Consider the following 25027-nt stretch of genomic DNA (forward strand, 5'->3'; position numbering starts at 1 on the left):
ATCTCTACCTTCACGCTCCCAAACACCATTATACATCAAGTACGCAAACAAAGTTGACCCTATCATGTACAAAGAAAAAAAAATCAATAAATGGCAACAAAATGTCGAAATTTAGTTCGGCATTTTGTAGCATCGTACCAGTATCGAGCCATATCGGGCGGTATTGGGAAAAGTTTTATTTATGTTTTTGATCACTTAAAACAACTAATATTGGGCCAGTATCGGGTACCATCGTACTATTAGGTCCGCAGTAGCTTAAAAACTAAAATCGGGCATATATCGGACTATTATCGATCCATTATCGTACTTATAGGACGTATAGATTCAAAATAATAATCGGGCAACCATCGGGTAGCCATCGGACCTTTATGACCATCGGGTAACCAAAACTATCGGGCAACCATCGGGTTGCCATCGGAACTTCATCCCTAACCTTGAAACTCAACAACTATCGTGCCCGAATCGAGCCTCTATCGGACACTATCGGGCATTTAGAAAAAAACTCAGGGAACCCAAAAAAAACGCAGATTTTCACAGAACATGATTTTCACCCAAAAAACAGCAAAAAATACCAACAAACTACAGATCCAACATCTAAACAGCATTCTAAATCATAAAAACAACCAACAACAACAAGAATCAAAGAAAATCACTTACCCATTTAATCTCTTCACTATGAGCAAAAATAACACAAAGCTTGGTGTTTCTCCTCAAACAATCCACAATGTCCGAATGTGTATCTTTCTTGCAAGATTTTAGTATGAAAATCTTGTGTGTAATACGTATGGTGAAGAGAGAGTGAGAGAGAATGTACGGTGAAGAGAGGTAGAGAGGAAGAGGGAGAATAGAGAGGAAAAGTGTTATGAGAGGGGTATTTTTGGTATTAAATGAAAGATGAGCATTGGTATCATATGGTGGTTAACTTTTGGTTCAAATTTTAATTATTAAGCTAATATAAGCATGATTTATCAAATTTCCCTTTAGAAAAAATAACACAAAAGAATAACAACATAATGGCTCTTCACATAGCCATACAGCATTTTGGAAAACCATCAAAGAAATTAGTTTTAAAGTTAATGTTGTCATCCTACCTTATGTCCCATCATTTTTTTACTTTTTCTGTTACATTGCAACTTTTTTTTCTTTTATTTAAACTTATTTTAAAATGTCCATCAATTCATTAAACAGCATGCCATATCTGCAGTGAAAGTGCTAAATTGGTTGTGGGGATAGACCATAAATTTTCTCATTTATATTTTTTCAGTTTAGAAATTTGCACATACATGGAAACATATTAAAGCTCTTCCCCGTGTGATATGTATGACTAATACTTGAACTCATTTCTTAATTACAATTTTACTTTTTCTTGTTATAACTTCATCTGCAAATGATAATATGGGAGGGTCAATTAGGTTTAAACGGTAACTAACCAACTTCGAACGATAGCAAGTACTTATAAAATTAAAAGGGAAATTGTTTAATTTGTGGAATATTGACTATTATATTATGTTTCTCCATCATCCCATGGGAGTTGAAAGGTTTAATTGGATTTTGAAACTTTGGTATGGAATGAATGTGCAGCTGGGGCTTGGAAATCTAAGAGAACAGGGATTGCCTAGGATGACATCTCAGCTATATGTCTTTTTTTCCACTCTACTTCAACTACTACCACTAATACTGCTTTACAGGCCAATAACCTTTTGCTTTCCAAGTTTTCTAGCTTATCATCACTCAAATTTATCTAGATTTATCTTGATATGCCCATTTTATATTAATTGTGTGGAGTACGTGAAACTCACGTGCCATATCACTACCATATATATACTAGTGGTGAGTGGTATCGTCGGAACGAGCTATTCGAGAGGAACACAACCCAACCATTCAATCTAGCTATATATCAGTTTTTTCCAGTGAGTTTGTGGGTATTCTGCGACTTTAGAAGCTTTTTCCGGTCACATCGTTGGTTGTTTGAGCTCAAGAGTGGTACCATAGTGACCTACTTTTAAAGGTGGTCATTTTGGTATATGACATGCATGTTAATATTTCTAACATGTGAGCATTATAACATTATCAATTCTCAAATCAATAACAATAAACCATGCTCATGTAATCTGCAAGATCAAACTTTATTTAGGGTATTGAATTGAATATATAGAGATAAAACATACCTGACATTGAGTCTCCAATGTTCATCTTTGAATCTCTCATGATCTACACAAACAAAATTAGAAAAACGCAATACAAGAGAGAACTTATGGAGAGCAACCCTTACCAAAACCACATGCGTATATATCCACCCAACAACATATATGTTCTATATATATGTCTCGTATGCCTTCTTATCCTAAGGGGTATATTGGGCCTATTGGGCTTATATTATTAGATATGGTGGACTATGGTTTAATGGGCCAACCTATAGTCTTTAGGGTGCTACCATGTGCCTCAAATGCAATTAGATTAATATTAACCATCCCATTATGGTCTTTAACTATTCGTAGGCACTCTAGAAAATGATTGTGATAATGAAATTATGTTTGTAATTATATTAGTCCATATAAAATTCTAACATTCTCCCACTTGGACAATATAATTAAACCACCATAATATTGTCCATCACCAAAAGACAGTCTAATAAATCATATATAATATCATATCGATAGGATACATATATTATTTATGATTCGGTCTTGAAGACATTCAAATACAATAACAATCATTAAACCAAACATGCATGTGGTACATCAATTTGAGACTATGCGCATTCGTCTCTTTTGTACCTATCACTTCGTCAAACAACAATATATATTCATATATATGACAACAATAATAAGAAGTGACTTCAAATATCATTATGGATGTTTCATAAATACAAGTCATAAGCATTCCACACAAAATACTAGCATGTTCAATACATAAAAAAGCTCCCACTGAACTCAGTAATCTAGGCCCCTAGTAATCCCATACGGGTAATGTGTTCTGCAAACACACATATAGGTAAGCCTTTTGTAAGTGGATCTGCCAACATGCTAGCGGTAGGCGTGTACTCAATGGTCATGAGGGATTCAGCAACTTTCTCTTTAACGAAATAGTACTTAATATCAATATGCTTTGAGCGAGAAGTACTTCGAGTGTTCTTAGAGAAAGCTACAGCTGCGGAATTGTCACAGTACAATTTCAGCGGCCTCGAAATGGAGTCTACAACACCCAATGCTGAAATGAAATTCCGCAACCATATTGCTTGACAAGTAGCCTCATAACATGCCATGTACTCTGCCTCCATTGTAGAGGAAGCTGTGAGAGTCTGCTTGATACTTTTCCACGAAACAGCTCCTCCAGCCATCATATAGATGTAGCCTGAAGTGGACTTTTTATCATCCGCGCATCCTGCATAATTGGCATCACTGAACCCAACTATATCAAGAGTGTCAGCTCGCCGGTAAGTCAACATATGATCCTTGGTACCCTGAAGATACCTCATGACCTTCTTAGCTGCTTTCCAGTGACTAAGTCCAGGATCACTCAAGTATCTACCCAACACACCAACAACAAAAGCAATATCTGGGCGTGTGCATACTTGAGCATACATCAAGCTGCCTACAAGCGACGCATAAGGAATAATCTTCATTTCATCTTTCTCTTTATCATTTTGTGGCCATTGAGCCTTTGAGAACTTATCACCCTTCACTATCGGTGCCTTCCCAGGAGAACATGCATGCATATTGAATCTTTTCAAGATCCGATCAATGTAAGTCTTCTGAGACAAACGAAGAATACCATTAGCCCTATCCCGAAGAATCTGAATCCCAAGCACATAGGAAGCCTCACCAAGATCCTTCATATCAAAATGGCTAAACAAAAGTTGTTTTGTCTCAGACAACAGATCAGAATTATTAGATGCAAGCAGGATGTCGTCAACATACAATACGAGAAAAATAAAGCTGCTCCCACTGACCTTCATGTATATACATTGATCTACTACATTCTCCTTGAAGCCATTTGCAGTGACAATCATATGCTTGTTTAAGCCCATAGATAGACTTTTTGAGCTTGCAAACCATGTGTTCTTTGCCAGACTTCTCAAAACCAATAGGTTGAGTCATGTAAACATCTTCAAATAAATCTCCATTCAAGAAGGCAGTCCTCACATCCATTTGATTGAGTTCTAGATCAAAATGAGCAACTATAGCCGTAATAATTCGCAATGAATCTTTGGTGGAAACAGGTGAAAAGGTTTCTTTGAAATCAATACCTTCTCTCTGGCTATAGCCTTTAGCCACAAGCCTAGCCTTATACCTTTCCACTTGCCCATTCGAGTCACGTTTGATCTTATACACCCATTTGCATCCAATGGGTCTACAACGTTTGGGTAATTCAACCAATTCCCAAACTTCATTTTGTGACATAGAATTCAACTCATCTTTCATTGCATCCATCCACAATACAAATTGAGGACTGTTCATAGCTTCTTGATAGGTAACTGGCTCAAAAGTGTCTCCTACATCAAACTCATGTTCCTGTAAATAGACAAGGTAGTCATTAGGAATAGCAAACCTGCGGGTTCTCTGTGATCTTCTCACCATAGCTTCATCATCCCCAATATCAAGATTTTCACCTTGTTCTTGATTTTGAGGCTCATCATGAGTTTCTACCAGAATCTGTTCAATCACAGGGTCATCAATAGGAGCGGAAGCGACAGGTACAGGGACAAAAATGCGTTCTTCCCTGAAAACAATTTCTGTTGACCCTTGACTTGAACCAAATTCATCCTCAAAATAGACAGCCCTATCTGATTCTATAACCCTGGTGGTGTGAGATAGGCAATAAAATCTGGAACCCCTTGATCCAATGGTGTAGCCCACAAAATAGCCACTAATGGTCTTCGGATCAAGTTTCTTAGACTGTGGATTATAGGGCCTCACTTCTGCTTTGCAACCCCAAACATGAAAATGACGCAAGCTTGGTTTCTTACTTGACCATAGCTCATAAGGCATCTTTGGGACAGACTTGTTGGGCACTTGATTCAAGATATAAGCTGCAGTTTTTAATGCCTCACCCCATAAAAACTCTGGCAAACTAGAATGAATCAACATACATCGCACCATGTCAAGAAGAGTGCGATTTCTCCTTTCAGCAATTCCATTCTGTTGGGGTGTTCCTGGCATTGTATATCTTGCATCAATGCCACATTCCTGTAAGTACCTAGCGAAAGGCTCGGGGTTCCTTCCAATTTCATCATAACGTCCATAATACTCTCCACCTCTATCAGAATTAACTGCCTTGATCTTCTTCCCCTTTTGAAGCTCAACTTTCGTCTTGAAAATCTTAAACGCATCTAAAGATTCAGATTTTTCACGAATGAGCTCAACATGGCCATACCGGGAAAAGTCATCAATGAAGGTGATGAAGTATTTATAACCACCCATAGCAGACGGAACAAAAGGCCCACAAATATCAGTATGGATCAACTCCAACAATCATGTGCACCTATCTGTTTTACTTTTTCTAACCTTGGTCGTTAACTTTCCTTTAATACAATCAACACAGGCAGTAAAATCTGAAAAATCTAGATCTTGAAGAACCCCATCTTTCACCAACCTTTGCATTCTATCTTTAGAGATATGGCCTAAACGTTTGTGCCACAACATAGAAGATTTTAAATCTAACCTTGCACGTTTAGAACCAACAACAGTATTAAGAGAAGTAGAAACAATAGGAGTAACATCATGCAAAACAAGCTTATATAAGTTTCCATAAAAAATTCCATTGCCAACCAAAAGAGAGTCACGATACAAATTAAGTTTTCCAGTTCCAAAATGAAGACTATAACCCAGTCTATCCAGAATAGATACAGAAATCAAATTCCTCCTAATACAGGGTATGTAAGCAACATCCTGTAATTCTAAGAAGTGTCCTGTATTCAATTGTAATCTAACTGTCCCCAAAAATTCAACTTTGACTTTTGTATCGTCTCCCATGTACACATGCTGCTCCAAACTACTCGGTCTTCTTTGACCTGTCACTACATGCAAGGAATTTGTAACATGAATTGTGGCTCCAGTATCTAACCACCAAGAATTTGAGGGCACATCAATAATATTAGACTCTAAACAAACCATCACATGATAATTACCTTTCTTTTCTACGTGAGCTTTGAGCTTTCGACAATCAGCTTTCTTGTGCCCAAAGTTTTGACAAAAGTTGCATTTTCCCTTGAAAAACTCATTCTTATGACCAGTAGAAGATGAGACTGACTGTCCACTCCCTTTAGAACTAACTGTTTTCTTCTTATGATGCTTTTGGTCACTAGAGTTACTAGGAGTGAACTTTCTCTTGTGAGAATTATTGGGATTTGTCAGCATGGAGATACTTCTTGCCCTTCCCTTTCTCATGTCCTCCTCTTCCTTGGCAAGAATAGCAGACATCTCCCCAACAGTCCATTGCTCCTTCTGAGCATTGTAGCTTGATCTGATTGAATCAAACTGAGATGGAATGTTCTCCATCACCAACCACACCATGTAATCCTCACCAAGGTCCATATCCATGGCCTTAAGTTTATGATAGTGGCCCATGAGCTTGTCAATGTGAGCCCTAATGTCACCTGAACCATCATAAATAGTGTGATGTAGCATGTTCAAGTGTTCATTCTTCTCATTCTTTGAGAATTTCTTATATTTTTCCTTAATGGCAGTAAGAAAATCCTTTGCATTTTCAGACTTGGGAATACTATCGCGAATGGATTCGTCCATGTGATATCTCATAAGTATCAAGCAACAACGATTGGAGTGTTCCCAGTCCTCGTAAGATTTCTTAACCTTCTCAGTAGCATCATCAGCAGGCTTAGATGGTTCATCAATTCTCAAGGCCAAGTCCATTTTCATGAAGGTCAAGTTCATCGTGATATTTTCAATCCATTGCTTGTGGTTGGTTGCATTCAGCGTCAAGACGGCAGGAGATGTAGGAATGCTTACAGCTGAATGAGAAACAAGAGCAATAACTATTAAATACATGTTATGATAAACCATGTCATTTGTGCTCTTTTCTCATCAATATATGATCGCAAAATAACAAATGATCATTATGTATGCTAGAGTTCTTAGACAAACACACAAAATAGAACTCATACACAGGTAAGAACAATCTATTAAACATTATAATCAAATACATTAATTTACTATCGAAAGGATAGATAAATTGTGATTCATAACGTTTAATAAATTTTCTTCACCTTATTAAGCATCCTTCCCAAGCAATTATTATCAATGGGATAATTAATTACTTATATAGATCTTAATGTAATTTTGGAGGAAAAAACACAAAATTTAAATAAATAATTATTTAAATGTTCCTCTTTACTAAACAATTCACATGCTTATTCTTACGACAGGTAAGAAAATAAACAATAATTGTTGACAATATATAATAAGATTCATGCCACAAAAGAGTAAATACAAATACAATTATGAATAAAATTCATGGATTAATCTTGCGCATAAAAACAAGATGGGGAAATGATAGAATGCTAAAAATGGAATAAAATAGTGAAAATTGGCCAAAAAAGATCCTTGCACGCGCCCCCACGCGCCCCTTTTTTTTATATATAATGTCCGTACGACATGTCGTTTACCAAAAACGACATGTCGTTCCGGACGAACGATGTGCAGCCGGGAGGAAACGACGTGTCGTTTGGCGCTGAAGGGAGGCTGAGTGTCCATACGAACGACATGTCGTTTTTTGCCTGACAGAGGCAAAACGACATGTCGTTTTCATCATCCCTGTCACCCCAAATTGACCCGTGGGTTTGCTTCTCGGGTCTACGCGACCCGGTTCGTGACCCGGTCGGATAGGCCATCTCCGGCCACCAAATCCGACTCCGTTTGAGGGGTTTTGTTCCATTTTTAACCCTCTATCAATTTCCAACATCCATTTAACTCAAAAAACACTAAATAATGGCCAAAAAATTATGAACCCGAAATGGGTTTTCCTCCATTTTTGAGCTCCATGAAAAGCTCGGTTTTCACAACAACAATGCATGAAATTTTTGCCCAAAAAAATAGCTAAAACCCAATACTCATTATCAAACCCGATTTCCCCATTAACATAGCATGATTTCGAAATTTCTTGTGAAAAAATCAGATTTTGGAAAAATTGGGTATATATCAAAATTTCAAACCCTAAAATCAAGTGAACTTGTCTTTGATACCAATTGTTAATATTTCTAACATATGAGCATTATAACATTATCAATTCTCAAATCAATAACAATAAACCATGCTCATGTAATCTACAAGATCAAACTTTATTTAGGGTATTGAATTGAATATATAGAGATAAAACATACCTGACATTGAGTCTCCAATGTTCATCTTTGAATCTCTCACGATCTACACAAACAAAATTAGAAAAACGCAATACAAGAGAGAACTTATGGAGAGCAACCCTTACCAAAACCACATGCGTATATATCCACCCAACAACATATATGTTCTATATATATGTCTCGTATGCCTTCTTACCCTAAGGGGTATATTGGGCCTATTGGGCTTATATTATTAGATATGGTGGACTATGGTTTAATGGGCCAACTTATAGTCTTTAGGGTGCTACCATGTGCCTCAAATGCAATTAGATTAATATTAACCATCCCATTATGGTCTTTAACTATTCGTAGGCACTCTAGAAAATGATTGTGATAATGGAATTATGTTTGTAATTATATTAGTCCATATAAAATTCTAACATGGGTTTCTTGATGTCACCGGAGAAGATGATGAGATAGGGTAGTTTTTGTATTGTGTTTTAAAGGTAACGTTTAAGTTTTTTTTTTCAGCTTTGTTTGTAAAAAAAGCGCAAATATTTCTCACTACTACAAAAACACATTTTTAGGACACTTTTTTAGGGCACTCACCTAAATGTGAGCCCTAAAAACAGCTCCTGGACTTTTTAGGACTCGCGTTGCATGTCCTTAAAGAATTTCTTTTAGGGCTCGCAGAGTGAACCCTAAAAACTAATGTATGTCCTAAAAGTTTGAATTTTTTTTTAACAAAAGTTTCTGGACTTTTTAGGACACTCATTGAGAGTCATTAAAAACACATTTTAGGACTCGCAATGAATGTCCTAAAAGCATATGTGGGTCCTAAAAAACCTGAATAGAAAATTTAAGTGTAATATGAGTGGTGACTTTTAAGGGCTCACTTTGGGTGTCCTAAAAGAGTATTAAGGGCTCCCAAAAAGTGTCCAAAAAACTTTTAAGTAAAAAATGAAAAAAATTTCTATCATTTTTTAATTGGGTTATATTAGGGCATCATTTCTCGTCAGCACACACAAAGGAAGAAGAAAACAATCAGTCGCCTCTTTCCCTCTACAACTCTCTCCCGCCTCCGTCAGTACGAGGCCTCGACCATCGCCCTGTCGTCGTCCCCCATCGACATGCATCGGCGCATTGGACACAGAAGGTCGCCAACCTTCGACCCCCGCGATCCCAGCCCCTCACGTGCCGCCCTCCGCCGCCTAGAGTCGTTCGAAGTCGTGGTGGTGCTATTTTTCCCAAACTCTTCCTAGTGTTTTCCGATCGCCTCGAGTCACCCCGACCCAAACGACCACCACCCGTGCATTCCTTGTGCTTTGGGCATTAAAACCCACTAAAGGATTGAACTCAATGTTCATCGGAATTGGAAGTCGACATTCGACGGAATCCATGGAGGTCCGAGAAATCATAGTTCAAATCTGGCCATTCTAGGCCTTTCCAAGAAGAACCACCACCACCACGACGCTCCCCGAGACTTGGGCTTCGATGCCCAATCATCATTTTCCCGAACCACCACCATGGGATGGTGGCGCTGCCATTAACGTCGAAGCTCCGGCGGGAGCTTTGGCTATCAATTAATTTTTTTTAAATTAAAAATAAAACTTTTTAGGACTCGCAATGTGAGCCCTAAAAATATTCTTGCGAGTTCTCAAAAACCCCAGTTTTTAAGGCTCTCATATAGAGGACTCGCGTTCCATGAGTCCTTGAAAATTTTTTAGAGCTTGCTTAAAAGCCTTTTTTGTATTAGTGTTTTAATAATTGTAATAAGAAATTTCTGTGTTGTATTGAAAAAGTAACTATGTAGTTGTTTTTTAATTTGATCAAACAAAAATTAATAATAAAAGACCGAAATATGTATTTATTATTATAATTCAAAAGTAACTTTTAAGTTTCTTTTTTATTTCATTAATAAAAAAATACTATTATTCTCATGTAAATTACATTAGTGACTAAAAAGTGAATTAAAATATTTCATTAAAAAATAAGTTGTGTAGTGTTGACTGTGTTTTTAGCTAACGACATGAGAACGTCAATAACGACAAGCCTTCAAGAGAATGTAAACGACAACAGACAGTTTAAACAAGAAAAAGTAAATAACACAGGAGATTTTTATAGTGGTTCAGCCCCGATTGTCGGTAATAGCCTAATCCACTTAGAGTTGTGATTTATAGATCTATACTCAAGATCAGATGGACTGAGCCAACTGAGTTTCTTCAGTACAGATTCTGAAAATACAAGAGTTCTCTCAAATATCAGCACTTTCTCTCTCTAGAATACACAGACCCAATTTTCTCTCTCTAGAAAGAAGAAGCAGCAGAACCCCCTCTCTCATCCCATAAGCCCTCTATTTATAGGCCTACGATCCTCAACTGATATCCCCTTTCGATAGGGATATTTTATTATTCATCTTATATTTATATTACAATAAATGTTTAAAATACAACTGATTCCTCAATTTGAGTGAGGAGTGAGAGATTCCCGGGTGCCTAGACCAATTCTTGCTAGAGTCGTTCTGGGGACTTTGACGTAGTCTCACATGCATGTTGATTACTCCTTCAAGCTTTCCTTGGACCAAAGGTGGTATATGCATGGCTCTCCTCGGACCAAAGGTCATGCAAGCTTGGCTCTCCTCGGACCAAGGTGGTCCAAGCCAACTCCCTTGGCACCTCACCTCGGGTAGGTCCGAGGCAATTCTCTTGTCTCTCACCTCGGACAACTTTGAGGCATCCTTCTACATGTCCGATCGGACATGATGGCCTTCTCCTCGGACCAAGGTGATCCGAGGCACCTTCTCTTGCCATCTCCTCGGACCAAGGTGGTCCGAGGCATCCTTCTTGGCATCTCACCTTGTACAAGCCCGAGGCACTCCCCTTGTCAAAATCTAAGTCTCAATTCTTGGTTTGTATGGGACTCCTTCTCCTTAGCTACTTACCTTGGACATGTTCGAGCCAACACTTAGGAAACCTTGGGAGGCTTACCTCGGACACACCCTTGGGGTCTCCTAGGACCGCATCCTCATTGGGGTCTCCTAGGACCACTTTCTCCTTGGGGTCTCCTAGGACCACTTTCTCCTTGGGGTCTCCTAAGACCACTTTCTTGAGTTCTCCTCGATACACCCCCCTTAGCTCTCCTAGGATGCACTCCCCTTAGCTTTCCTAGAATGCATCCTCTTTAGCCTCATAGGATCAAGGTGCACTTGGCTTGGCTATGACATCTTTCAAGCAATCCAAATTCTTCGTCAGTCTACCGGGTCACTTTCCCACAACTCTGAGGAGTCAATGTATTTATTGACTATTAACGTGTCTTTTACTGACCATGCATTGTCATTTGTCACATTTATTTCCACGTCCTTGATCTCCAATTTTTTGGTATAACATGTAGTATACCAAAAGTTACTTTTAATATTAAGTTATATAGTAATTTGTTATACTTTATTATAACTCATTAATTTCTAAAAAATGACTAATCGACAATGTAAAAGTATCTTTAATAATAAGACACCATAATATAACATAAAAATGACTAATTGGTATCTTAAGATACAAAAAAAATTCAACAAATAAATTTTGGAGGTAACCAAAATGTATATAAAATAATATGCTCTAAAAATAAACTTTTTATGAAAAAATAACCAATTGATAACTTATTAAAATTTTAAGTAAATCCCAAAAATATTTGGTTAACTAGAAAAAAAAAATCAAAATATTATATACAATATGGATTAGTTTTCAATGGGTATTATTCATCCATGGAGACATTGGATTGTGTGCAAATATAACAAATTGTTGTCCAGGTTTAACAAGTTAATATCAGGATAACACCAAGTGAATTTTTTTTTTTTCGCCTAGATCTTTTTTTTTTATCATTAATTTCAATTTGCTTTTTTTTTTCCATAAAAAATAGTAATTCCAACGATAAAGTCTTTTTTCAAGCCTTGACTTATTTTAAAAAATGAAAAGTTTGAGAAATTAGGATTCGTAATAAATGTACATCTTTTACTTATCCTCTCTGTTGTTGATATTGTTCTTCTTCTTCATTTTGTTGACGATTAATTGTTGCCAACTATGTATTTTTTATGTGTTATTTGTATGAGAAATGAGAAGATTTTTTGAAAGGATGGAGAGTAGGATTTTCAGAACTTGGAGCGAAACTCCAGAATCTATATATATATATAAAGGAGAGCTTCAAGGAGATGATGTGGCACTCTAAAATTACTCCAAACTATTTTTTCTATTTTCTCCTTTAATCTAATTTTATTATTCATTTTTATTATTAATCTATATATATATATAAAGGGGAGCTTCAAGAAGATGATGTGGCACTCTAAAATTACTCCAAACTATTTTTTCTATTTTCTCCTTTAATCTGATTTTTTTATTCATTTTTATTATTAATAACTATTTTTTCCTTTAATCTAATTTTTTTATTCATTTTTATTATAAATTATTTAAACTTTATTTTTTAAAATATTTAATTAAGATATTTTTTTAATATTTATATAAAGGAGAGCTTCAAGGAGATGATGTGGCACTCTAAAATTACTCCAAACTATTTTTTCTATTTTCTCCTTAAATCTAATTTTTTTATTCATTTTTATTATTAATCTATATATATATATAAAGGAGAGCTCCAAGGAGATGATGTGGCACTCTAAAATTACTCCAAACTATTTTTTCTATTTTTTCCTTTAATCTAATTTTTTTATTCATTTTTATTATTAATTATTTAAACTTCATTTTTTTAAATATTTAATTAAGAAATTTTTTTAATATCTATATAAAGGAGAGCTTCAAGGAGGTGATGTGACACTCTAAAATTACTCCAAACTATTTTTTCTACTTTCTCCTTAAATCTAATTTTTTTATTCATTTTTATTATTAATTATTTCAACTTTATTTTTTTTAATACAAAAAATAAAATAAAACAAAAACTATATTAAACGTTTTTTTTAGATATTTTTTGAATTAAATACCTAATAAACTAACAAAAAAACTACAAATATATACTACATAATATACTAATAAAATAAAAATTTTGAAGCGGTATATAAAAAATCATATGGTGTGGTGATATATAGTTAATTTGGAAAAAACATAGACACTCTATTATGTTAATCTATATCTATATATTATGAGTAATCTATATATAATAATAAATAAATAAATAATATATCTATTTTTATTTATAACCTGTTGACAAAATATGAGATTCAAAAGTCAATTTTTAACAATAAATTATCTAAACGAGTAAACACAAGGTCTACGAGTTAATTTTAAAAAAATAAATGGTCCAAACGGGTAATCGGCTAATGTGAACCCTTAAGTAAAACATAAATTATATATATTTATATAATTTACTTTCTATAAAGAATTTTTAACACTTTGAATAAATACATAGTCCAAAGGTTAATTTTTAAAAATAAAGAATTAAAACGAGTAATCAGCCAAAGTATTGTGTTCAGATAACCGATCTATCTATTCCTATTTTTAATATTTTGACAAAACTTGAGGTCCACAAGTTAATTTTTAAAAATAAAAGTCCTAACGGGTAATCGGCTAAAATACAAGGTTCAAAATGATGTGAGCCCTTACAAAAAACATAAATTATATATAATTTAATTTTTATAAATAATTTTTAACCTTTTGAATAAATATATGGTCCAAATGTTAAATTATAAAAATAAAAAGTCAAAATGGGTAATTGGCCATGTTATCAGGTAAATTAGCATTTGTGACGTGGCGAATAATTTCTTGACACATGGCTGATACCTGGAAGCATCTGCTAGAGTATCGACCAGGAGACACACCAGAAGCAGGACAAGCCTATCTTTGCCACGACCAGTCTGGTCGGTGGTTTCGCTGGCAAAGCAACATTTATGGGAAGATCATTTTGAATCCCGAATTTATCTCATGCAATCTTCTGAATATCCCACTATTCAGGGGATAATATCTGCAACAATATTCTGTAACCCTCCTTGAGCCTATAAATAGCAAGATATAGCTCAAGGGAAGGGGACTTTTTGGGCTGAAAAATCATAGAGAGATAGAATTTCTCCTAGAAAACTTGTATTGCTTTAGGTGAAGTGCTGAAACTCATTGAACCCAAGTTCTCTGATCACACTTCTGATTTCATATCAATATAATTCTAAGTGGACGTAGGTCATTACCAGATCCTGGGGCCGAACCACTATAAATTGCTGTGTTTTCTTTACTTTCGTCATTATATTATTCTCTTTATATTCGTCCATATCATTCATATTTTGACTCCGTGTCAGTTGGCCAAATCGTGGGTCAACATTCTGGTGCTTTCATTGAGAGGACAATTCATTGCTGTTAAGAAAACTGATGGCGAAAGCAGGAAGGCAAGATGATGGGCATTACCGCAGGGGTAAAGCGTTGCTCTCCCCTCTGGAAGAGTCTCCGAAAGGAAGGAGTTAAAACGACCCAAGAGTTCTTGGATCGAGCCGATCGTTACATAAAGCTCGAGGAAGCCATTGCTGACGATGGGAAACCCTCGAACAAGGGTAAGAAGGCCGCCGAACCTTCCAAAGTCACCAATGGGTCCAAACCTGATGGCAACGACAAAGGCCATAAAAACGGCAACGGTAATGGCAAAAGTGGTGGGAAACGGCCATATAACGAGCCTTCCACCTCTGACAATAAACGAGCCAAGGGTAATCGTTATGAACCTAGGTTCACTAACTACACTGCCCTCATCGAGTCTCGGGGAGAGGTTTACCAGGCCACAAGCTCTAGTGTGCCTTACAAGAAACCTGGGCCCATTCGAAAAGACATTTCGAAAAGAGACACCACCAAGTTCTGTCGTTACCATAACGACTACGGACATGACACTAATGCATGCAACCAGTTAAAAGACGAAATCGAGTTCCTTATAAGACAAGGACACTTAAGAAGGTACGTACGGGCCTCGGGAACTTCCCAACGAGAAGCTCCAGGTGGCAACGAGCAGACGTCCACACGCCAGCACTCGCCACCATTACAGCCTGCCCCCGTAGCCGGAACGCTCTTAACCATCTGTGGAGGCCCGCATCTCGCGGGAAATAGCGGAAAGGCCAGAGAACGATATGCTCGAACTCTACGCCACGACCAGGACATCGAGATGATGACTGTGGAAGACCGCGCGCCGAAAAAGGCTCGCTCAGAGGAGTACGGGATAACCTTCTCTGAGGGCGATGCCCAGCACGTCCGGTTCCCACATTCCGATCCGCTGGTCGTGGATATCCAGATGGCCAATATGATGGTAAAAAGAGTACTGGTCGATACAGGAAGTTCAGTCAACATTCTGTATAAATCAACGCTAGAACGCATGAAGTTGTCCATAAAGGACTTGGAGCCCTGCAATCAAACCATATACGGTTTCTCTGGAGAGGGACTCGCACCAGCCGGAATGATCAAACTCCCAGTAACAACGGGTACAACGCCTGCTTCAAGGACACTACTCGCCACTTTTGTAGTGGTCGATTGTCCTTCAGCGTATAACGCCGTTATTGGAAGACCCATACTGGTTGAGCTGAGGGCCATCGTCTCCATGTGGCACCTAGCCATGAAGTTCCCAACGGACGCAGGGGTAGGATGCGTTTTGGGAAACCAAAGGGAAGCCAGGGAGTGCTATAATGCCTCGATCACAAAGGCAAAAAGTGGAGCGTCGAGGAGCGCTACCCCAGAACGATTGCAGATGACAGAAGACAGACAAACCCAATCAGGTGATAAAGTCACCAAATAGGGTGTTGCCCAAAGTGAGGATATAGATTTGGATCCTCGCTTTGGGGATTTTGAAGAAAATATAGGACCCATCGAGGACCTGGAAGAGGTCCAACTCGATGAAAAAGACCCAACCAGAGTCGTAAGGGTTGGGAAGAATTTAGAACCTACCACAAAGCAGGCACTGGTGAGATTCTTGCAAGAGAACCAGGAAGTTTTCGCCTGGTCGCATAAAGACATGGTTGGGATAGACCCTGCAATAATCAGCCATGTCCTGAACATACACAAAGCCTTTCCACCGGTGCAACAGAAAAGAAGGCTGCTCGATAAAGATAGATCAAAGGCCTTAAAAGAAGAAGTCGAAAGACTTAAAGAAAATGGGTTCATCAGGGTAGCGTTTTATCCGTCGTGGGTCTCAAATCTGGTGCTGGTCCCCAAGCCTAACGGCAAGTGGCGGACCTGTGTGGATTTTACAGACCTCAATAAAGCCTGCCCAAAAGATTGCTTCCCACTCCCGAGGATCGACCAGCTAGTCGATGCAACTGCAGGACATGAGATCCTCTCGTTCATGGATGCGTATTCGGGTTACAACCAAATCAGCATGCATCCCCCTGACGAGGATCACACCAGCTTTCGGACTGATACGGGCTTGTATTGTTACAAAGTAATGCCCTTCGGACTGAAAAACGCAGGTGCGACTTACCAACGACTGGTCAACCACATGTTCAAAGAGCTAATTGGGATAAGCATGGAGGTATATGTGGATGGCATGCTCGTAAAGTCCAAAAGGGCAGAAGGACATGTGAGGGATTTGCAAAAATGCTTTAACGTGTTGAACAAGTATCAGATGAAATTAAACCCCCTCAAATGTTCCTTTGGAGTCGGATCAGGGAAGTTTTTGGGGTTTATAGTAAATTCAAGAGGAATCGAAGCCAACCCCGACAAGATAAAAGCCCTGATCGACATGAAGTCGCCAAAGAAAATCAAGGATGTATAAAGCCTGACCAGAAGGATCGCTGCCCTGAGTAGATTCATCTCAAAATCAACTGATAAGTGCGTTCCATTCTTCAATCTACTCAAGGGAAATAAGAAGTTTGAATGGACGGAAGACTGCGAGCAAGCATTCCAGACCTTAAAGGCTCATATGTCGCAACCTCCCATCCTATCAAAACCAATCAAAGGAGAGACTTTGTATATTTATCTGGCGATTACCGAAGTTGCTGCTAGTGCGGTACTAATACGGGAGGAAGAAAGCGTACAGAAAGCTGTTTACTACGTCAGCAAAAGGCTTATCGGTGCAGAATTGAAATATCCACCGATCGAAAGATTAGCATATTGCCTGATTCTAGCCTCCAGAAAGTTGCGTCCGTACTTCCAAGCCCATCCTATCACAGTTCTGACCGACCAGCCCCTTCGGCAAGTCCTCCAAAAACCTGAGGCGGCTGGACGACTGTTAAAATGGGAGGTCGAATTAGGGCAGTTCGATGTAACTTACTCACCGCGAGCAGCAATAAAAGGGCAAGCCTTGGCCGATTTTATTGCGGAGTTCACCGAACTCCCCAACAGTGAGCTGTGCAAACAACCTGACGCGCCCATGCCTCAAGACGAGACTCCTTCGTGGAAGCTATTCACGGATGGATCATCCAATGAATCCCATGCTGGAGCGGGAGTAATATTGATAACGCCCGAAAGGCATCGATTTAACTACGCAATCAGGTTTGACTTCGCAGCATCAAACAATGAAGCAGAATACGAAGCGCTCCTCGCTGGACTGAGAATGGCCAGGGATATGAGTATAAAAGCGCTCGATATTTACAGCGACTCCCAGCTGGTCGTGAATCAGGTCCTGGGAGAATATCAAGCGCGAGGATTAAAGATGATGGCCTACCTAAACAAAACGAAAGATTTGCTAGCCCAGTTTACAAAGTACACCCTCCAGCAGATTCCGCGAGACCAAAATCCGAATGCAGACGCCTTGGCCAAACTCGCAAGTGCTAAAGATGCTGACACCTTGAACATAGTCCCAGTAGAGAGATTAAGTAAACCAAGCATTGATGCGGCCGAAGCCAGCATGGAAATTCGTATAGAAGATACATGGATGGCGCCTTACCTAGAGTATCTGACAAATGGGACATTGCCAGCAGATAGAAACAAGGCCAGGACTCTGCAAAGGCGGGCTGCTAGGTACATACTGCTCGACGGTGTTATGTACCGAAGAGGATATTCAATGCCACTGCTCAGGTGCATTACATCAGAAAAAGCTAAGGAACTCATGAAAGAGGTGCATGAAGGCTTCTACGGAGATCATGCTGGGGGGCAGAGCTTGGCGAAAAAAGTTCTCAGACAGGGCTATTTCTGGCCAACAATGAACGAGGATTCAATGGAGTACGTACGAAGGTGTGATAAATGTCAAAGGTTCTCCAAAATCCCACGAGCAGCTCCAAACGAGCTAAAGCAGATGCAGAGCCCGTGGCCTTTCGCAATATGGGGAATAGACTTGATTGGGTCACTGCCAACAGGAAAAGGAGGAGTAAAGTACGCAGTTGTAGCAGTCGATTACTTCACAAAATGGGTCGAAGCCGAACCACTCGCAACTATCACGACCAAGAAAGTTCTCGACTTTGTCATCAAGAACATTGTATGCTGGTATGGTTTGCCCAGAAAGATAGTATCAGACAACGAGACCCAATTTGACAGCGACCTGTTCACCGATTTCTACAAGAGGCACGGAGTTATTAAGAGTTTTTCTTCAGTCGCGCACCCCCAAGCGAATGGGCAAGTCGAAGCTGTAAACAAAACCCTCAAGGACACCCTGAAGAAAAGGCTTGAAGAAGCTAAGGGAGCGTGGCCAGAACAGCTACCTGAAGTCCTCTGGTCGTATAGAACATCTCATCGAACAGCGACAGGGCATACCCCATTTTCTCTAGCCTACGGATATGAGCCAATGTTACCTGTCGAGCTAGATCCCCCCTCACATCGGCGTTTGACTTACGACCAGGACGCAAACAGCCAGTTGATGATGGAGTCCTTAGACTCGATCGATGAGATAAGAGAAAAATCTCAACTCCGAGTTGCTGCTTACCAGCAAAAAGTCGCCCGGTACTTTAACTCCAAAGTTAAAGAAAGAAAATTCAACGTCGGAGATTTGGTGCTACGACGAGTTTTCTTAAATACCCGCGACCCCACTGCTGGCGTGCTCGGACCTAACTGGGAAGGACCTTACCAGATTGAAGAAGTCCTTCACCCAGGCACCTACAAACTTGCACGCTTAAACGGAGATCTCGTTCCACGCTATTGGAATGGAGAACACCTGCGCAAGTATTATCAATAAACAGCCCTTCTTAAAGGACTAGCTTGTTTAAATTTTGCTTTTAATTTTTACAAGTTTTGCAAAGAGGGTTAGCCACGATGTATGGCTAACTGCTCGTATATGTAAGATTCTGTTTCAGAATCACTCGTAAAGACATGTTAGTCCATTTTTAATACGAGATTATAAGGGACTGTGCTCAGCCAGTCATTCTTGCCAACCTTTTGTGAATTTACATTTGCAAATATTTGTTCATTACGTGTGTTGTTTTGCTGTATCACAAGTATCATTTTTTCCACACGAACAGGAATGTTCGAACAGGCCATGGTCAAGGCAAGTGACCAAGGACCTAAAGCTCCTCGATCACTTGGGGGGTATATAAGGCACATCGATAGCAAAGCATACTCTCAAGGTATGTAAACACATGAACAAAATGAGTGAAAGCATGCTACAGTACGTAGTGTATTTTTCAAAATTTATGTTTTGTTAAATCATGCCAAAGTACTATGCTAAGTTCGGTCATACGGACAAATGTTATAATAAGTAAAAATATTATAGCACCAAGAGTTAAGCTTTTACACCGCAAGCATTGCTGCTTGGATGTAACTGTTCAAATAAAAAAGATTTACTGCCCGTGCAGCAAAGTTTAAAAAGAAACTATTGTCTTTACATCACGACCCGTGGGTCGCATGTTCAAAAAGAAAGAAAAATAGTTAATAAAAGTTAAGAGGCCAGGGGGCCAGGAGGGTCCTGGGCAGCATCCTGGTCAGTCACTTCCTCGATGGTTTCTTCTTCCAAACCAACGACGCTTGGAGTTGTAGGAGTCGCAGCTCTTGCCTCCTCTTCAGCCAGTTGAGCAGCGCACCGGGCCAACTCCGCAGCTCTGACTTCCTCTGAAAGGTAGCTAAAGTCAGCACCCTGATTGTGTTTCCAGAAGTTATAGAAACATCGAAGTGTGGTCCTTTTGTACTTTTCCAGATTCTTGGAGTTGTCAAGCTCCAATTGCTGCACCTTGCCCTCGAGAGTGGCAATAGTATCATCCTTAGTCTTGACTACCCCCTCCAGATGCTTGATTTCGCGGAGATGAGTTTTGTTGTACGACCGGTACTCTTCCCTCAGCTTAACCGCTGCATCTTTTGCAGCTTCGGCCGCGGACAGTTTGGTCACCGCTGCATCCCTCTCTCGGACCACCGTCTCCAACTCCTTAGCATGCTTAGCCTCAGCAGCAGAAAGCTCCTCGGCCGCCTTCACCTAATGTTTCTCGAGAACTTTAGCCTCGACCTGCTCAAAATAAGCCTGGGCTCGGGTACGAGCGGTAGTGGCAGAAAGTAAGGCCTGTGAACGAAAGAAAAAGAAGTTAGGACTTATCACGAGGTCTAAAAAACTAAAAGACTTAAAGAATAAAGAAACACTTACGCTGGAGATCTCGTTCAGAGCCCTGTTCAGGATCTGGTCGACCGGTAGTTCTTCAGCTTGGATCATGGCGGTCCCAACACGCTCACCTTTGCCTATGCGTTCAAGTCGTTCCTTAGCAGATCGGATGGCACGGCTCACGAGCCTGGCCCCATGGGCCTCTTCGCGAGAAAGCTGCTCCCTAGCAGGCGCAACTGGAGGATTGGACCGAACAGGAGTGTTTTGCTGTTCAGAAGGAGCTGGAGGAGGGGTAGGAGTTCGCCCAGTTGGCGCAGGACTTTGCCCAGTCGGTGTGCCCTGAGGAAGGTCTTCTGGTCGACTCTTCTTGGCCGAAGGGCCTTGACTGGTTTCACCAGTTCGCTTCTTTGACCTCCGTTGAAGTTGAGGGACTTCCTCTTCCTCTTCGGCCTGGTACATGTCAAAAATGTTGGGAGTCGACATATCTGCATGAAAATAAACACAAGAGGTTAGTAAGGGAAGAGAAAGGTGAAAGTAAGTAATACAACAGAAAGAAGATAATAAAGTGAATACCCGAGCTACAACTACTGGTCGCTACACTATTGACTCTATTAATCATATACTCATTTTCTGGCATGAAGAAGTCTGGCCCTAGATTTGGAGAATATGTAAAGTTACCGTCCCCGTCAAACATATGACAGGGAATTGGCAAACCATTTAAAAGCGAAATAACGTTACCATTATCATCAGAAGACTCTCCCAAGTCAACAACAGGCTCTGTGGCTTTTTCTTTCCCCTTGCCTTGGGGGGCAGAAGGCCTTTCTGCAGAAGGGCTGCCCGTGGGTTCCCTGATCGTAACTCCTGTAGGCCTTCTCCTGGGAGAAGGCACAGGAGGTTGCTGCTCGGGAACCCCCTCGGCAGTGGCTTCGTCCACCACGGACCCTCTATTTTCATGGCGAGGAGCCAGGAGGCCAGATGACCTCAAGTTCTTTTCAAGGATTAGGGCCTTGACGCTTTTCGCTGCATCAGACATCCTGGCCAGAGCATTGGACCTCAACACCATGTCTGGTGTTGGAGTCGGACGTAACCAGGGGCCTGAAAAACAGGTCAAAATTGAGAAAAAATGAAAGAATGTACTCTGGGAAAAAGTATCGACCAGCGAAAGACAAGCTCTTACCTCCTCTCGCGAAGGCCAAGTTGTTACTGGCTATGTTCGGAGTAAAGAAGTACTCCTTATTATAATGCCCCACGTTCGAAACATGAGTAGTACCACTCAGGAATGTCCGGCCGGTTTCCTGGTGACAGAAGTGGAAAGAGCCCGTCCCGTTGTGCTGAGGATTGGACTTAAGGTCGAAGAGGTAGTTAACCTCATGAGGTGAAGGTTCTGGCCATTTGTTAAGTTTGTACAGGACATAGAGTGCAGCCAACATCCTATATCCGTTGGGGGTTATTTGAAAGGGAGCGACGCCGAAATAATTGGCCACCCCTACAAAGAAAGGATGAAGAGGGAGATAAGCCCCCGCTTCAATGTGATACCGGGACCAAGCGCTGTTCGCTCCTCCTGGACGGTTAGCCCTCTGGTCCGCAGTAGGACGTGTAATGGTTACCCCCGTAAGGGGGAATTTTCTGAAGCAGTTGGCGACCATCCGAGGGGTCATCGAACTGGCCAGGGGAGTGTACCACTCGACATCGGGCGGATTCCTATGACGAGGACGAGCCCTAGTTTGGATATTAGGGTCAGGAACAAGATTCTCTCGACCACTGGTCGAGGGAGCCCCCGCCTGCAAGCCAGGCTGGGCAGGATAAGTAGGGTTACTTTCATATTCGGGCCTTTTCTTGCCAGAAGACTTTGAACGGGCCATTGGAGGAGAAGGATGTGGTCTGGAAGAGGCTCGTGAGAAAGGTATCTGGTGAATGCGATCGGCTGGTTGTTCTTCTCCCTCGAGCAGCTGGGCGAGGAGGTCGTCGTCGATGGGTCTCTCACCTCCCCACAAATCTGGCATTAAAATCTGCAAACAAAAGAATGGGGAGGTGAGGTCAGAGGAGTCTAGAAGGCTTTTAGAATAACGCTGGTCGAGTATAAAAGCTAAGCCTTTATACAACAGCATTCTAACAAGAAACTAAGTCTTTCTGTGCAAACAGTTTAAAAAGCGGATCAGAGGGTGAAAGTGAAAAGTTTTCCTGAAAAGCTTTTTCGACTCCCCTTAGGGCGGAAAAAATTATTTTCAACTGGCTTAAAAATCGAAATGCTACTTCAATTTTACGTCCTAAAAAGCACTGATCATGGGTTTTAAACCAACTCATAAGCCTACTCTGCCTACAAAAATATTCTAGCTACGGGCGCTTAAAAAACCAGAAGCCAAGAGACTCAAACAGTACACCATTAAAAATCATGCACCACGAGAAATTAGAAGCATGAGGTTTCAAGAAACTTACCAGGGAAAATGGTCGTGAAGGTGGAAGTGAGAGCTTCGGGAGTCAAGGAGCCCACCGTCTGAGTCTTGAAAGCACAAGAGAACGTTCGTCGGAGAAGGTAAAGCTCTGGTTTTTAGGGTTTTCGGCGAAGTAGTGGCGTGCGTGAAAAGGAAAGAAATGGCTCTGGTGATCTTATATAAGTTTGTCTCTGATATTCAAAAGGCGTGATCATTAATTTTCCTTTTTCGAAGTATGGGGAAACGTGATGGCCGTCAAAAGTGTTTCTGGGGAACTGAAAAGCCATGATTAGACAGGAGTGGTTTGCTTTTTTCAAGAACACACGAAGGGTCCTGACACGTCAGGAGGGGTTACCGAAGAGTCATTCGTTCAAAGTTTATTTACTGTTCGTAGTAAATAAACTTTGGGGGGCAAATGTTATCAGGTAAATTAGCATTTGTGACGTGGCGAATAATTTCTTGACACATGGCTGATACCTGGAAGCATCTGCTAGAGTATCGACCAGGAGACACACCAGAAGCAGGACAAGCCTATCTTTGCCACGACCAGTCTGGTCGGTGGTTCCGCTGGCAAAGCAACATTTATGGGAAGATCATTTTGAATCCCGAATTTATCTCATGCAATCTTCTGAATATCCCACTATTCAGGGGATAATATCTGCAACAATATTCTGTAACCCTCCTTGAGCCTATAAATAGCAAGATATAGCTCAAGGGAAGGGGACTTTTTGGGCTGAAAAATCATAGAGAGATAGAATTTCTCCTAGAAAACTTGTATTGCTTTAGGTGAAGTGCTGAAACTCATTGAACCCAAGTTCTCTGATCACACTTCTGATTTCATATCAATATAATTCTAAGTGGACGTAGGTCATTACCAGATCCTGGGGCCGAACCACTATAAATTGCTGTGTTTTCTTTACTTTCGTCATTATATTATTCTCTTTATATTCGTCCATATCATTCATATTTTGACTCCGTGTCAGTTGGCCAAATCGTGGGTCAACAGGCCAAAATTACTCCAAACTATTTTTTCTATTTTCTCCTTAAATCTAATTTTTTTATTCATTTTTATTATTAATTATTTAAACTTTATTTTTTTAATACAAAAAATAAAATAAAACAAAAACTACATTAAACGTTTTTTTTTAGATATTTTTTTAATTAAATACCTAATAAACTAACAAAAAATAAAATAATAAAAAAACTACAAATATATACTAACAAAATAAAAAATTTGAAGCGGTATATAAAAAATCATATGGTGTGGTGATATATAGTTAGTTTGGAAAAAACATAAACACTCTATTATGTTAATCTATATCTATATATTATGAGTAATCTATATATAATAATAATAAATAAATAAATAATCTATATATTTTTATTTATAACCTGTTGACAAAATACGAGATCCAAATGTCAATTTTTAACAATAAATTATCTAAACGAGTAAACACAAGGTCCACGAGTTAATTTAAAAAAAATAAAGGGTCCAAACGGGTAATCGACTAAAATACAAAGTTCAAAATGGTGTGAACCCTTAAGTAAAACATAAATTATATATATTTATATAATTTACTTTCTATAAAGAATTTTTAACACTTTGAATAAATACATAGTCCAAAGGTTAATTTTTAAAAATAAAGAGTTAAAACGAGTAATCGACCAAAGTATTGTGTTCAGATAACCGATCTATCTATTCATATTTTTAACATTTTGACAAAACTTGAGGTCCACAAGTTAATTTTTAAAAATAAAAGTCCTAACGGGTAATCGGCTAAAATACAAGGTTCAAAATGAACAAAAAACATAAATTATATATAATTTAATTTTTATAAATAATTTTTAACTTTTTGAATAAATATCTGGTCCAAATGTTAAATTATAAAAA

The sequence above is a fragment of the Humulus lupulus genome, chromosome X (genome assembly GCF_963169125.1).
Source record: "Humulus lupulus chromosome X, drHumLupu1.1, whole genome shotgun sequence".
Classification (NCBI taxonomy): domain Eukaryota; kingdom Viridiplantae; phylum Streptophyta; class Magnoliopsida; order Rosales; family Cannabaceae; genus Humulus; species Humulus lupulus.